The sequence below is a fragment of the Pyrus communis genome, chromosome 17, assembly GCF_041283825.1.
Source record: "Pyrus communis isolate YQ-2024b chromosome 17, ASM4128382v1, whole genome shotgun sequence".
In the NCBI taxonomy this organism is placed as follows: Eukaryota; Viridiplantae; Streptophyta; class Magnoliopsida; order Rosales; family Rosaceae; genus Pyrus; species Pyrus communis.
The window spans coordinates 18,108,511-18,124,603 of NC_142581.1; the positions used below are offsets into that span (position 1 = coordinate 18,108,511).

The following is a 16,093-nucleotide window of genomic DNA, read 5'->3' on the forward strand; positions in this document are numbered from 1 at the left end:
ATTTTACCCTCCTTATGTAAGTATTGTGTATCAAAAGTGAGGGCAAAATAGGAAAAAAGGGGCAAAAGATACAAAATTACTATTTTGCCCTCCTTATGTAAGTATTGTGTATCAAAAGTGAGGGCAAAATTGGAAAAAAAAGTGACAAAAAGTTGACAAGAAGGGTTCTCTTAATAATAGTATACATTAAAAGCTAAAAAATAAAAAAATAAAATAATCACCACCCAATCAATAAAAAAAATGGAGAGCTTCAAAGCAACTTCAATTTGTGGAAGTGTACAGATTTCCGGTAGTAAAAAATGGAGGAAGATTCTCTTCCTTCTTAATCTCTCTTATCTTTCCTCTGCTCCTACTTGAATGATTATGAATAAGCCACGTTAACATCTCATATTGAATTTTTTTTTTCTTTTTTTTAGAGACAATAAGACAAAAAGTAAAGTGGTAAGGGAGAAGAGGGAAGGCTTGGAAGGAAATGAGACTAGGAGGGGAGAAGATCCTACTCTGTAAAAAATAACCTAGTTGCTCTATTTTTTTTTCAACGGTGTGAACCAAACACGTTTTGCAAATCTTGGAGAGCTTAAACAATCAGCTACTACCTTCCCTCATGACAACGTCACTCTAAAGATACTCACAACTTCGCAGGGGAATGGGAGGGGCTGGATAGTGGTTGTAGACTTGTAGTGGAAGGGTGGGAAAGGAAGAAGATGATGAAGAATGTTCAATCATCTTCTTTTGTTTTTTTTTTTTTTTGTTTTTTTTAGGGAATTGTTATTAGCACTCCAAAAATCTCATTCTACACTCCAAACTTTCTATATTAGGTAGACCTGGCATTCGTGTCATGTTTCTTGTGTTCGTGTCATTTTCGTGTCATACCCGATAGCTTAACGGGTCGTGTCGTGTAATACCCGTTAAAGTAAACGGGTAATATGACCCAACCCAAAATCAACCCGTTAATATTATCAGGTAATATGACTCGACCCATTACCCGTTAAGAAAAATATATTTTAAATCAATACAAATGAAAATGAAAAACATAATACTAAATTAGTAAATACATACTAAATTTTGGAGTTTACCCCTTCATGAAAATTGTAAAGTTTTTCATTACAAGTGATTACATTTTTCACACTTCTACAATAATTATTATTAATTTTGCGCTCAAATAAAAAACACTATTCATGAGATTTGGACGGTTTTAAAAATTTAAACGACCATGTAACTATCTTCTAAGTGTTGATGATGCAATTATGAACGTTTATTATGCTTTCACTTATTTCAGACTTATTCATTAATGATTATGAATTTTGTTTATTTTGAAATCCCTTAAAAATACTATTCATGAGAGTTTGTATGGTTTTAAAAATTTAAACAATCATATACCCATCCTCAAAGCGTAGATGATGCGACTACAAGTGTTTGCATATTTTTTCATATTTTTCACACATGTAAATTAATTATTATAATTTTTTTTAATGTGTTTGGTATTTTTAAATTACTTAATATTTTAATTTTTAATGTGTTTTATGATTTTTAATCTCAATCTTTATCTATAATATACTATAAAAATAAATAAATAAATAAAACTTAAACTTTAAAATTTATATAGAATAATAATTAATAAACAATATATACATATTCATTATATCTATTGTATTTTATAATAAGTTTTTTTTAGTAGTTTAAAAAATTAAAATCATTAAAATAACTTTTTTCTTATCGTGTCGAAACAGGTTACCTGCGTGTCACTCTCATGTAAACCTGTTAAGGACCCGTTATTAACGGGTTATTATCGTATGACCCGATAATGACCCGATTAGTTATCGTGTTGACCCTAAACCCGTTATTTTCGTGTCGTTTACGTGTCGTGTTAATGAGTCGTGTAAGAAATTGTCTGGTCTAATATTAGGAAAGAAAAATACACTTATGAGGAGTGTATAATGAGATTATTGGAGTGCCAATAACACTTCCCTTTGTTTATTGAGTAAATTGTAACAATGGTCCCTCAACTTTAATCAAATTGGAGTAATGATCCCTCAACTAAAAATCTATTACCATTTGTCCCTCAACTCATCAAAATATGTAGCTATGCTTAGTCAAAATTTTGTCAAAATGAGTTATGTTGGAAGGATCATTGGTACAACTGGGGTCCCTCATCCTATCAAAAAGTGTAGCTATGGTTATTTTCATCAACTTCGTCAAATTTTGTCAAAATGAGTTATGTTGGAATGATCGTTGCTACAATTGGGTTAAAGTTGAGGGACCATTTCTCTAATTGAATTAAAGTTGATGGACAAATGGTAATAAATTATTAGTTGAGAGACCATAACTGCACGTTTTAATGAGTTGAGAGACCAATGATAATGAATTTTTAGTTGAGGGACCATTGCTCAAATTGAGTGAAAGTTAAGGAACCATTGCCATAATTTACTCTTTTTTATTTTTTATTTTTTAAGTTTTTACTTATAAAAAATAAAAAATGCTTTTTATTCACATAATAATATTTAATTTAATTTCTGGGACCCATTTATGTGCCACATAAACACTTAACAGAATTTTTAACGGAATTGTGGACAACATTGATTTGCAAGAGCCATTTTCAAAGACTATATTGATCGATTTTTAATTTTAGACACCATCTTGATGAGATCGGTCAATTTCAAAGACCATTTATGATAAAACCCCTTATTTTATATGTTATTAATACATATTTATTTGAAAATATATGGTCGACTTATTATGGTTTTTTTGGAACGAGTTTACCAACACGTGATCTTTTTTTGATCAATAACGTATCATTACGTGCAAGTTTATTTTTATATAGCAATATATTATCAAATCGAAATGTTATAATAAGATTAACTCTTCTTATGTAAGTTGTTGTGATTCGAAAAGGGAAAGACGACTTAGGCACATAAACACGAGTCCAAAGTAGGCCTGGCAAACGGATTGTGTCTGTCATGTTCGTGTCGTTTTCGTGTAATATCAGTTATCTTAATGGGTCGTGTCGTGTCACACCCGTTATCTTAACGGGTCCTTAACAGGTCGGGTTACTTTACCCAACGGGTAAAGTGACCCGACCCGTTATGACCTGCTATGACCCGTTAAGAAAAATGTTTTTTTTTTCTTAAATTTGCATATACCACACATTGCCACATAAATATTACTTCAAAACATTAAAACACATTTGTCGTTTAAGTACTACATCTACACTTGAAAATAAAAGCCTAATAAACAAACATCCATACACTACTAATCTATTACAAAATATTAAATGTGCAATGATATGCAAAATGAAAGAGTTTTTGTTTTAAAGGTTGTGAAGCCTTTCTCAAAAGTTTAAACCTTGCCAATGGAACTCAAAGCTTGCATGTTATTCCTTTTACAAAATCCTCAATTTTCTTCAATCATCATGACATAAGATTTTGTGGTATCCACTAGTGTAAATATTTTAAGTTGAATATCAAATTCATCTCTGAATGTTTGTTTTTTGCGATTTTTGGCATATGCGATCTTGAAGAATATACAAACAAGTTTGACGGTTGGATCATTGAAATTATTTTTGTAGAATGCGTATCCCATCAAAACGATAGATTCACTAACACTTGGAGTTCATTTATACTTTCATTAAGTATAACATAAGATTTTATGGTATCTATTAGGGTAAATATTTTAAATTAAAGATCGACTTCATTCATTGTATTCATATAGTGACACACCCCGACCGAGATCAGGGAGTGCTGGCCATCACACGAAGGTCACGTAGCCATGTGCGCGTGCGGAAGCTATTAAGATAGTAATATAAAAGTACGAATAATTAAAAACTAGCATACAAGTCCTAAAACAAGTGCTAGCGTATGTGAGACACACTTTCAGAGCAAGTCTACAGCAGTCAAAAAGGAAAGATGCGACATAAATACACCCGAAGGTGACCCTACAATGGTGAGTGTCTGTCAGAAATGCCGGGACGCCCTCTGGGAAAAACCATCGAACCCGCTAGACCACTAGAACCTGGAGGGGCGCAAAAACAAAAGCGTGAGTGGGCAAAAACAAAGCTCTTTGAAAACTCTTTAGCAAAATACATTCTAACCCATCGCCGTAAAACCTGTATACTTCCCAGAAAATGAACATATATACGTATGTATAGGTATGCCAATCATGCTCCAAAATATGCCATTCATGCTCGAGAATATGCCACAACAGAATCTCATAATCAATTGTAAATGCTCAAGCGTAAATCACATCAATAACATATAATCTGGCAGCCGGGAGTCACCTAACGTGACCTGTACGGCTGCATATAGAGCTCCATCTCAAACTCAATAACTGAATCTGCACACAAGTCGGAACCACCTAACGTGGTCTGTACGACAAGACTGGGTGTATCATATATACGCTCTGGTGCTACGATCACGTGAAGACTGTGCGAATAATCGCGGGTCACCTACGAGTCGGAACCACCTAATGTGGTCTGTACGACAAGCCTATGCACCTATCTTGGATCCAAGCTGAGCATGTGGTGCGGGTGAACATCACGTGAAGGACTATGCCCTGGCCCCGGGCGGGAGCACTAACACCGGGGTGCAGATTATGAGCTCTCTAAGCATCTCAAGCTATTATTGAATACAAACATGAATACCACTTACCTGGCACTTACCTGTGCGTCCACAGCACCAAATACACATATATAAATGTATGCCGCTACTAATGCATGTGATGATGCATAAGCGATAATAATAAAGTGCATGGCATAAATCAATTAACCCTTTTTAATCTATTTCTGGGAATATAATTGTATATAGGTATATACGGAAAACAAAAGCCCACTCACTGATAAGTGGAAGGGTCGTAGCCCCCCTGCCTCGAGTGTGTACGCTCGTCCTCGGAATACGAATCACCTATACGCGCAAAAGCTACGAAAACGTTAATTTAAAAGCACATAACCAACTTCTCGTAATAACTTCTCATACATTGCTCAAAATGGACAATTGAATATACCAACGTGCTCTACACAACCTCAGGATCACCACCATATTTTTAAAATAATTTTTGGACCCCGCACACGCCCCCACGCGCCTGAATAGGCACAGACCTACGCGCCCCCCACGCGCGGCCACGTGCCATGCACACTGACGGCGTCAACTGACGCCGTCAGGAATATTCCGTTAAACTGACGGAATTTTCCGTTAAACTTAACTCACGCCGTCACTGCCGTTAGGAATATTCCGTTAAACTTAACGGAATATTCTCCTTTCTTCTCCGGCGAGACTCCGGCGCCGGCGACAGCGCCGGAAAACTGGGAAAATTTCCAACCGTGTTTTCTCACTCGTTTCTCAACCGTTTTTCATGATTCAAACGCCAAAATGAAGCTTAGGACTAGTAGAACAACGTTAGACCACTTTTACAAGCTAAAACTCACTAGATCATACCTGCAACAACAATCCAAGTTCGGCCAACTTTGAACAGGACGATCCCGACGTCCAAACTCACCCAACGAGCTACTCCCAAGCTCCTGGGAACCTCACAAACACAACTATAAGCTTCAAATGTCCAAAAACTAAGTAAATTAAATTTGCATGAATAGTAGCCAAAACTGAGCTCGTGAAATCGACGTGAAAACGTCGGAGTTCCTACCTGAAAATAGTACCACTGAACTCCTCTCAGCCTCACGAGCACGAGGGTGGTCTTGGTTTCTTGATTGGTGAAGATTTGAGTATGTTTGTGTGTGTGTCCGTATGTTGAAGAGAAGAAAAAGAAGAAATGGAGCTCGGGGAGAGAAAGAGAGAGACAGAGAGAGACAAAAAGTGAGGGAAAGAGGGAGGGAATCCCGGGAGAGAAAGAGAGGGTATGAGTGTGTGTGTGAGTGTGTGTGGTCCTACAACACCACACTACACAACACTAAGCGTAAACGAACAAATTAGGGGTAAAATCGTAAATTCATACGTACGTTCCATTAGTTTCGGGACGGGATGTTACAACCTACCCTCCTTAATAGAATTTCGTCCCGAAATTCAAAATAACTAAATACACCCCTAATGGTCGAAGAACAATCTAGGATACAAATCCCTCATCCTATTTTCTGTCTCCCATGTCGCTTCCTCGACTGAATGATTCCTCCACAGAACTTTCACTAAATTCATCGTCTTGTTCCTCAGAACCTTCTCTTTCCAATCTAAGATCGTTAACGGTTCCTCGTCATACGTCAAATCTGGATTAATCTCTAACGGTTGAGGAGGTATCACATGCGATGAATCAGCAACATAATGTCGGAGCATAGACACGTGAAAAACGTTATGCACTTTAGCCAACTCCGGAGGCAACTCCAACCTGTAAGCTACCTCACCAACTCGTTCTGTGACCATGTATGGTCCAATGTACCTGGGACTCAACTTCCCCTTCTTTCCAAACCGCACAATACCTCTCCACGGTGAAAGCTTCAGAAATACCCAATCTCCGACCTCATACACTCTGTCCGTAGCATGCCGATCTGCTAAACTTTTCTGCCTGTCCTGAGCTGCTTTCAGGTTAGACCTAATTACTTAAACATTTTGGGTAGTCTCCTCGACAATCTCCGGACCCACTAAGACTCTTTTGCCAACCTCTGACCAACATAACGGAGTGCGACAAGATCTACCATACAAGGCTTCAAATGGTGCCATGCCAATGCTCGAATGGAAACTGTTGTTGTAAGCAAATTCCATCAAATCTAACCGCTGGTGCCAAGCATCACTGAACTGTAACACCGATGCTCGCAGCATATCTTCCAAGGTCTGAATAGTTCTCTCGGACTGTCCGTCCGTCTGTGGATGATACGCCGTACTGTAAAGTAGTCTCGTACCCAAAGCTTCCTGAAAAGCTACCCAAAACTTCGATGTGAATCGTGGGTCACGATCCGAGACAATACTCATAGGGACACCATGGTACTTTACAACCTTTGAGATAAACAATTCCGCTAACCGGCTCAAAGAGTACTTCTCTCTCACTGGAATAAAATGTGCTGATTTAGTGAGCCAATCAACGATCACCCAAATGCCATCAAAGCCATTATGTGTACGCGGCAACTTGTACACAAAATCCATAGTGATATTTTCCCATTTCCACTCTGGAACGGGAAGCGGCTGCAACAATCCAAACGGCTTCTAAGCGGCTGCAACAATCCAAACGGCTTCTTTCTTTCTGCTTTAACCTGCTGACAAACAGTACAATTGCTCACATACTCAGCTATCTCCCTTTTCATACCCGGCCAATAGTAAAATGGTCGAATGGTATGATACATTTTAGTTGCCCCTGGGTGCATGGCATAAGCCGAGATATGTGCTTCATCGAGAATTTCCTTCTTCAACTCCACACTACTAGGCACGAACATTCTACCCTCTAACATCAACATGCCATCAGAATCACGAACTCTGAGATCTCGCCTCCTTCCTTGATCTCGAGCTCGAATTAGTTCTTGAATCAGTTCATCAGCTACTTGAGCTTCAAGCACCCGATCAACCAAGATTGGCCTAACTTGAAAATTAGCAAGTAATGCCACTTCTCGATCTTCTGCTTCTAACCTTACTCCCGTAGCACGCAAGTCCACCAAAAGAGGAATACGACTAGCGTACAACGTATTAATACGCCCTTGTGACTTCCTGCTAAGTGCATCGGCTACTACGTTCGCACGACCAGGGTGATAATCAATCGTGCAATCGTAATCGCTGAGCAACTCCAACCACCTCCGTTGACGAAGATTAAGTTCCTTCTGGGTGAAGAGATACTGAAGACTCTTGTGATCTGTAAAGATCCTACACTTTTCTCCGTAAAGATAATGTCTCCACAACTTCAATGCAAAGATGATAGCAACCAACTCCAAATCATGTGTAGGGTAATTCATCTCATGGGGTTTCAACTGCCGCGAAGCATAAGCAATCACCTTACCATGCTGCATCAATACACATCCTAGACCATTCAAGGAAGCATCGCTATAAACCTCGAAATCACCACTATCGTCCGGGAGTGCCAAAACAGGTGCATGAGTGAGACAATGCTTCAATTGCTGGAAACTCTGCTCACACTTATCATTCCACTCAAACTTAACGTCTTTCCTTGTTAACCTCGTCAATGGCAAGGCAATTACCGAAAAATCCTTAACAAATCTCCGATAATATCCCGCCAAACCAATGAAACTTCTCACCTCAGTGACGGTTCGTGGTTGCTCCCAACTCTCCACAGCTGCAACCTTCTGAGGATCAACCAGAATACCTTGAGCAGAAATGATGTGTCCCAAAAACGCGACTTGATCTAACCAGAACTGGCACTTGCTAAACTTAGCATATAATTGGTGTTCCCTCAACCTCTTCAACACCAAAGTAAGATGCCGAACATGCTCCGCTTTAGACTTAGAATACACCAGAATATCGTCAATGAAGACAATAACAAATCTATCCAAGTAAGGCTGAAATACCCGGTTCATTAAATCCATAAAAGCTGCTGGTGCATTCGTCAACCCAAACGGTATAACCAGAAACTCGTAATGACCGTAACGAGTCTTGAACGCCGTCTTAGGAACATCATCCCTACTAATCTTCAGTTGATAGTACCCAGACCTCAAGTCTATCTTAGAAAATACACAAGCACCTCTCAGCTGATCAAACAAATCGTCGATACGAGGCAATGGATAACGGTTTTTAATCGTCACCCGATTCAATTGCCTGTAGTCGATACACAGCCTCAAAGTCCCATCTTTCTTTTTCACAAACAACACTGGAGTGCCCCAAGGCGAAGTACTAGGCTGAATGAATCCCTTATTCACTAATTCCTGTAACTGCACTTTCAATTCCCTTAACTCAGCGGGAGCCATACGATAAGGAGTTAATGAAATAGGATTAGTACCTGGAAGCAACTCAACAGTGAACTCTACATCTCGAACTAGGGGTAAACCAAGTAAATCCTCAGGAAAAACATCAGGGAAGTGTCTAACCACTCTCACATCCTCAATTCTGCTAGGAACGGTCTCCTCTAGCACCACGTGAGCTAGATACCCCTGACAACCTTTAGACAACAACTTCTTCGCTCGCAAAGCCGAAATAACGCCGTGTCTTACCCCACTCTGCTCACCCACAAATGTAACCTCAGGTAATCCAGGACGGTGAAACGTAACTACTTTCCCGTAACAATCAATGTTGGCATGATAGAAGTGCAACCAATCTGTGCCCAAAATCACATCAAAATCGACAATATCTAACGGGATAAGATCAGCTGGCATAACAATACCCTCTACTATCACTGGACATCCTGGGTACATACAATCTACAACACATTTCTCTCCTCTAGGCATAGCGAACTCTAAATCGTACCCTAGAGGTGTGGGGCGAGGTTGCGTTACTTGAGCAAATGTATGAGAAATAACGGAATGTGTAGCTCCACAATCAATTAAGACTCTAGCAAAATAACCAAGAATATTTAACGTACCCATAATCAAGTCCGGGTTGTTCTGAGCATCCTGCAGGGAAATATTGTGAATACGCCCCTGGCCCTGCTGTCGTCCGTCGCGACCTCTGCTCGCCTGAACACCGCGACCTTGAGCTCCATGCCCCTGGCTGGGCTGACCCAACTGTCTCGAAGACCCCGCACTACTAGTGGCAATCTCACCCTGTTGATACTGTCCTCCTTGGTACCACTGAGAACCACCCGTTAGAGCTGGAGGATACGGCATGGAGTTACTGGGATACGGGGGATAACCACCTTGTGAATACGGGTCCTGGGGGTACTGATATTGTCCCGGGGCATAGGGAACAGCATCACCCTGATAGTGGTAAGCACCACCTCTACCTGCTTGACTATAATTACTCGGACCCTGGATTTGCAGAATCGGTGCAGGTGGCGGCATAAAGGTCTGCTGCGGCTTCTGCTGCTGACCCTGGGGACAATTCACTGCTCTATGTCCCATCTGTCCACACGTGAAACAACCACCGTTGCCACGCCTGCACTCGCCGAAATGTCGGTTATTACATCTACGGCAAAATGGAACTCGGTTTCGACCACCATCACCTTGTCTCTGGCCTCGAGCGCCTCCATAAAACCTACCTCCTCGTCCCTGTCCAGAGGTACTGAAACCACCACTAGACGAACTTGAACTAATACCACCCCTCTTGAAGTTCTGAGTCTGACGAGGCCCAAGCGACATTTGACCTTTCCCTTTGTCATCTTTCTTTTCATCACTGTCACTCGACATATTCTCAGAGTCCTCTATCCTCAATAGTATCTCGTAAAAATCCTAGTAGGACTCATAGTGAGTAGTAGTCGCCATTGAACGCCATCTCTTCCTAGTGCCTAAGCGGAAACGACGAAGCATCTCCGTCGGATTACCAGCGACATCAGGATAGTAACGAGACAGATCAGTGAACTTACGATAATACTCATTAGCCGTCATCTTTCGCTGTTTCAACTCGGTGAATTCCTGTTTCTTACGATCAATATACTCAGGGGGTACAAACCTCCTCTGAAACACATCCTTGAAAACATTCCAATCAGTCCTCTGAGCTGGAGTCAACCTACGAAGCTCCTGTTCCCACCAGGCTGCAGACTCCATCTCCAGAAACCATGAGGTTGTCTCGACCCACCTCTCCATATGAAGGTTCCCCTGGTTATGCAACACACGGAAAGTCTTCTCTATATGTTCCAACCATCGTTCTGCGCCTTCGTGACCCTCACTACCTTTAAACTTATCCAACTTCAGATTATACATAGTCTCCAGAGGAGTCCTCTGGGGAGGGCGCATCACTGTCTGAAGGGCTGTAGCAATAACTTCCTCCAACTGAGTAAGATCAGGGAAACTAGGCTCATCAGAGCGACGTGGTTCCCGACGAGGCGGCATGATTCTGACAGAAGACACCAACTATTAGAATATTCACAAAGACACAGGACTGCCAAACCTAGGCTCTGATACCAAACTGACACACCCCGACCAAGATCAGGGAATGCTGGCCGTCACACGAAGGTGACGTAGCCATGTGCGCGTGCGGAAGCTATTAAGATAGTAATATAAAAGTACGAATAATTAAAAACTAGCATACAAGTCCTAAAACAAGTGCTAGCGTATGTGAGACACACTTTCAGAGCAAGTCTACAGCAGTCAAAAAGGAAAGATGCGACATAAATACACCCGAAGGTGACCCTACAATGGTGAGTGTCTGTCAGAAATGCCGGGACGTCCTCTGGGAAAAACCACCGAACCCGCTAGACCACTAGAACCTGGAGGGGCGCAAAAACAAAAGCGTGAGTGGGCAAAAACAAAGCTCTTTGAAAACTCTTTAGCAAAATACATTTTAACCCCTCGCCGTAAAACCTGTATACTTCCCAGAAAATGAACATATATACGTATGTATAGGTATGCCAATCATGCTTCAAAATATGCCATTCATGCTCGAGAATATGCCACAACAGAATCTCATAATCAATTGTAAATGCTCAAGCGTAAATCACATCAATAACATATAATCTGGCAGCCGGGAGTCACCTAACGTGACCTGTACGGCTGCATATAGAGCTCCATCTCAAACTCAATAACTGAATCTGCACACAAGTCGGAACCACCTAACGTGGTCTGTACGACAAGACTGGGTGTATTATATATACGCTCTAGTGCTACGATCACGTGAAGACTGTGCGAATAATCGCGGGTCACCTACGAGTCGGAACCACCTAATGTGGTCTGTACGACAAGCCTATGCACCTATCTTGGATTCAAGCTGAGCGTGTGGTGCGGGTGAACATCATGTGAAGGACTATGCCCTGGCCCCGGGCGGGAGCACTAACACCGGGGTGCAGATTATGAGCTCTCTAAGCATCTCAAGCTATTATTGAATACAAACATAAATACCACTTACCTGGCACTTACCTGTGCGTCCACAGCACCAAATACACATATATAAATGTATGCCGCTACTAATGCATGTGATGATGCATAAGTGATAATAATAAAGTGCATGGCATAAATCAATTAACCCTTTTTAATCTATTTCTGGGAATATAATTGTATATAGGTATATACGGAAAACAAAAGCCCACTCACTGATAAGTGGAAGGGTCGTAGCCCCCCTGCCTCGAGTGTGAACGCTTGTCCTCGGAATACGAATCACCTATACGCGCAAAAGCTACGAAAACGTTAATTTAAAAGCACATAACCAACTTCTCGTAATAACTTCTCATACATTGCTCAAAATGGACAATTGAATATACCAACGTGCTCTACACAACCTCAGGATCACCACCATATTTTTAAAATAATTTTTGGACCCCGCACGCGCCCCCACGCGCCTGAATAGGCACGGACCTACGCGCCCCCCACGCGCGGCCACGTGCCATGCACACTGACGGCGTCAACTGACGGCGTCAGGAATATTCCGTTAAACTGACGGAATTTTCCGTTAAACTTAACTCACGCCGTCACTGCCGTTAGGAATATTCCGTTAAACTTAACGGAATATTCTCCTTTCTTCTCCGGCGAGACTCCGGCGCCGGCGACAGCGCCGGAAAACTGGGAAATTTTCCAACCGTGTTTTCTCACTCGTTTCTCAACCGTTTTTCATGATTCAAACGCCAAAATGAAGCTTAGGAGTAGTAGAACAATGTTAGACCACTTTTACAAGCTAAAACTCACTAGATCATACCTGCAACAACAATCCAAGTTCGGCCAACTTTGAACAGGACGATCCCGACGTCCAAACTCACCCAACGAGCTACTCCCAAGCTCCTGGGAACCTCACAAACACAACTATAAGTTTCAAATGTCCAAAAACTAAGTAAATTAAATTTGCATGAATAGTAGCCAAAACTGAGCTCGTGAAATCGACGTGAAAACGTCGGAGTTCCTACCTGAAAATGGTACCACTGAACTCCTCTCAGCCTCACGAGCACGAGGGTGGTCTTGGTTTCTTGATTGGTGAAGATTTGAGTATGTTTGTGTGTGTGTCCGTATGTTGAAGAGAAGAAGAAGAAGAAATGGAGCTCGGGGAGAGAGAGAGAGAGAGACAGAGAGAGACAAAAAGTGAGGGAAAGAGGGAGGGAATCCCGGGAGAGAAAGAGAGGGTATGAGTGTGTGTGTGAGTGTGTGTGGTCCTACAACACCACACTACACAACACTAAGCGTAAACGAACAAATTAGGGGTAAAATCGTAAATTCATACGTACGTTCCGTTAGTTTCGGGACGGGATGTTACATATAGGGTCAATGACTGTAGCTGTAAAAAATCATCAAAATCAGAGTTAAAATAACCGTTAAATCGTGATTTTTCGTTTGATAACCGTCGAAAAGTTTTGTCCCATTACTTGATCTCTGAATGTTTGTTTTTTGAAATTTTTGGCGTATGCGATCTCAAAGTATATACAAACATGTTTGACGGTTAGATCGTTGAAACTAGTTTCATAGAATGCGTATCTCATCAAAACAATAGATTTACTAACACTTACGAGTTTATTCATACTTTCATTAAGTATAACATAAGATTTTGTGGTATCCACTTGTGTAAATATTTTAAATTGAAGATCGAGTTCAATCATTGTATTCGTATAGGGTCAAGGAGTGTAGCTGTAAAAAAATCATCAAAATCGGAGTTAAAATAACTGTTAAATCATGATTTTTCATTGATAACCGTCGAAAGGTTTTATCCATTTACTTGATCTCTGAATGTTTCTTTTTTGCGATTTTTACCATATACGATCTTGAAGCATATACAAACAAGATTGACGGTTGGATCGTTGAAATTAATTTCGTAGAATGCATATCCCATCAAAATGATAGATTCACTAACACTTAAGAGTTTATTCATACTTTCATTAAGTATAACATAAGATTTTGTAGTATCCACTAGTTTAAATATTTTAAATTGAAGATCGAGTTCATTCATTGTATTAACATAGGGTCAAGGAGTGTGGATGTAAAAAATCATCAAAATCAGAGTTAAAATAACCGTTAAATCGTGATTTTTCAATGATAACCGTCGAAAACTTTTGTGCCGTTACTTGATCTCCGAATGTTTATTTTTTGCAATTTTTGGTATATGTGATCTCGAAGTATATACAAACATGTTTGACGGTTGGATCGTTGAAATTAGTTTCGTAGAATGCGTATCCCATCAAAATGATAAATTCACTAACACTTATAAGTTTATTCACACTTTTATTAAGTATAACATAAGATTTTGTGGTATCCACTAGTGTAAATATTTTAAATTGAAGATCGAGTTCATTCATGATATTCATATAGGGTCAAGGAGTGCAGCTATAAAAAATCATCAAAATCGGAATTAAAATAACCGTTAAATCGTGATTTTTCGTTGATAATCGTCGAAAACTTTTGACCCGTTACTTGATCTCTGAATGTTTGTTTTTTGAAATTTTTGGCGTATGCGATCTCGAAGCATATACAAACATGTTTGACGGTTGGATCGTCAAAACTAGTTTCGTAGAATGCGTATCCTATCAAAACAATAAATTCACTAACATTTGAGAGTTTATTTATACTTTCATTAAATATAACATAAGATTTTGTGGTATCCACTTGTGTAAATATTTTAAATTGAAGATCAAATTCATTTATTGTATTCATATAGGGTCAAGGAGTGTAGTTGTAAAAAATCATCAAAATTGGAGTTAAAATAACCGTTAAATTGTGAATTTTCATTGATAACCGTCGAAAAGTTTTGTCCTGTTACTTGATCTCTGAATGTTTGTTTTTTGAAATTTTTGACGTATGTGATCTCAAAGCATCTACAAACATGTTTGACGGTTAGATCGTTGAAACTAGTTTCATAGAATGCGTATCCTATCAAAATAATAGATTCACTAACACTTACAGTTTATTTATACTTTCATTAAGTATAACATAAGATTTTGAGGTATCCACTAGTGTAAATATTTTAAATTGAAGATCAAGTTCATTCATGATATTCATATAGGGTCAAGGAGTGTAGCTGTAAAAAATCATCAAAATCAGAGTTAAAATAACCGTTAAATCGTGATTTTTCGTTTATAACCGTGGAAAAGTTTTGTGTTGTTACTTGATCTCTGAATGTTTTTTTTTTGCGATTTTTTGCTGATGTGATCTCGAAGCATATACAAACAAGTTTAACGGTTAGGATCGTTGAAATTAGTTTCGGAGAATTTGTATCCCATCAAAACAATAGATTGACTAACACTTATAGTTTATTTATACTTTCATCCACTTATGTAAATATTTTAAATTGAAGATCGAATTCATTCATTGTATTCATATAGGGTCTATGAGTGTAGTTGTAAAAAATCATCAAAATTGGAGTTAAAATAACCGTTAAATCGTGATTTTTCATTTATAACCGTCGAAAAGCTTTGTCCCGTTACTTGATCTCTGAATGTTTGTTTTTTGTGATTTTTTGCTGATGTGATCTCGAAGCATATACAAACAAGTTTGACGGTTGGGATCGTTGAAATTAGTTTCAGATAATTTGTATCCCATCAAAACAATAGATTGACTAACATTTAAAGTTTATTTATATTCATTAAGTATAATATAAGATTTTGTGGTATCCACTTGTGTAAATATTTTAAATTGAAGATCGAATTCATTCATTGTATTCATATAGGGTTAAGGAGTGTAGTTGTAAAAAATTATCAAAATCGGAGTTAAAATAACCGTTAAATTGTGATTTTTCATTTATAACCGTCGAAAAGCTTTGTCCCGTTACTTGATCTCCGAATGTTTGTTTTTTGTGATTTTTTGCTGATGTGATCTCGAAGCATATACAAACAAGTTTGATGGTTGGTATCGTTGAAATTAGTTTCAGATAATTCGTATCCCATCAAAACGATAGATTGACTAACACTTAGAGTTTATGTATACTTTCATTAAGTATAGCACAAGATTTTGTGGTATTCACTTGTGTAAATATTTTAAATTGAAGATCGAATTCATTCATTGTATTCATATAGGGTCAAAGAGTGTAGCTGTAAAAAATCATCAAAATCGGAGTTAAAATAACCGTTAAATCGTGATTTTTTGTTTATAACCGTCGAAAAGTTTTGTCCCGTTACTTGATCTCTGAATGTTTGTTTTTTGTGATTTTTTGCTGATGTGATC

The 16,093-nt window shown here is 39.2% G+C and overlaps 1 protein-coding gene across 1 annotated transcript in view; it reads left to right on the top strand.

Moving 5' to 3' along the window:
- Positions 1-2,843: 2,843 nt before the first annotated feature.
- Positions 2,844-16,093, top strand: part of LOC137707699 (uncharacterized) — a 36,248-nt gene continuing 22,998 nt past the window's right edge. Inside the window, exon 1 of the mRNA XM_088689072.1 lies at positions 2,844-2,928. The gene's annotated coding sequence lies outside the window, so the exon portion shown is untranslated. The remainder of the gene's footprint in view (positions 2,929-16,093) is intronic.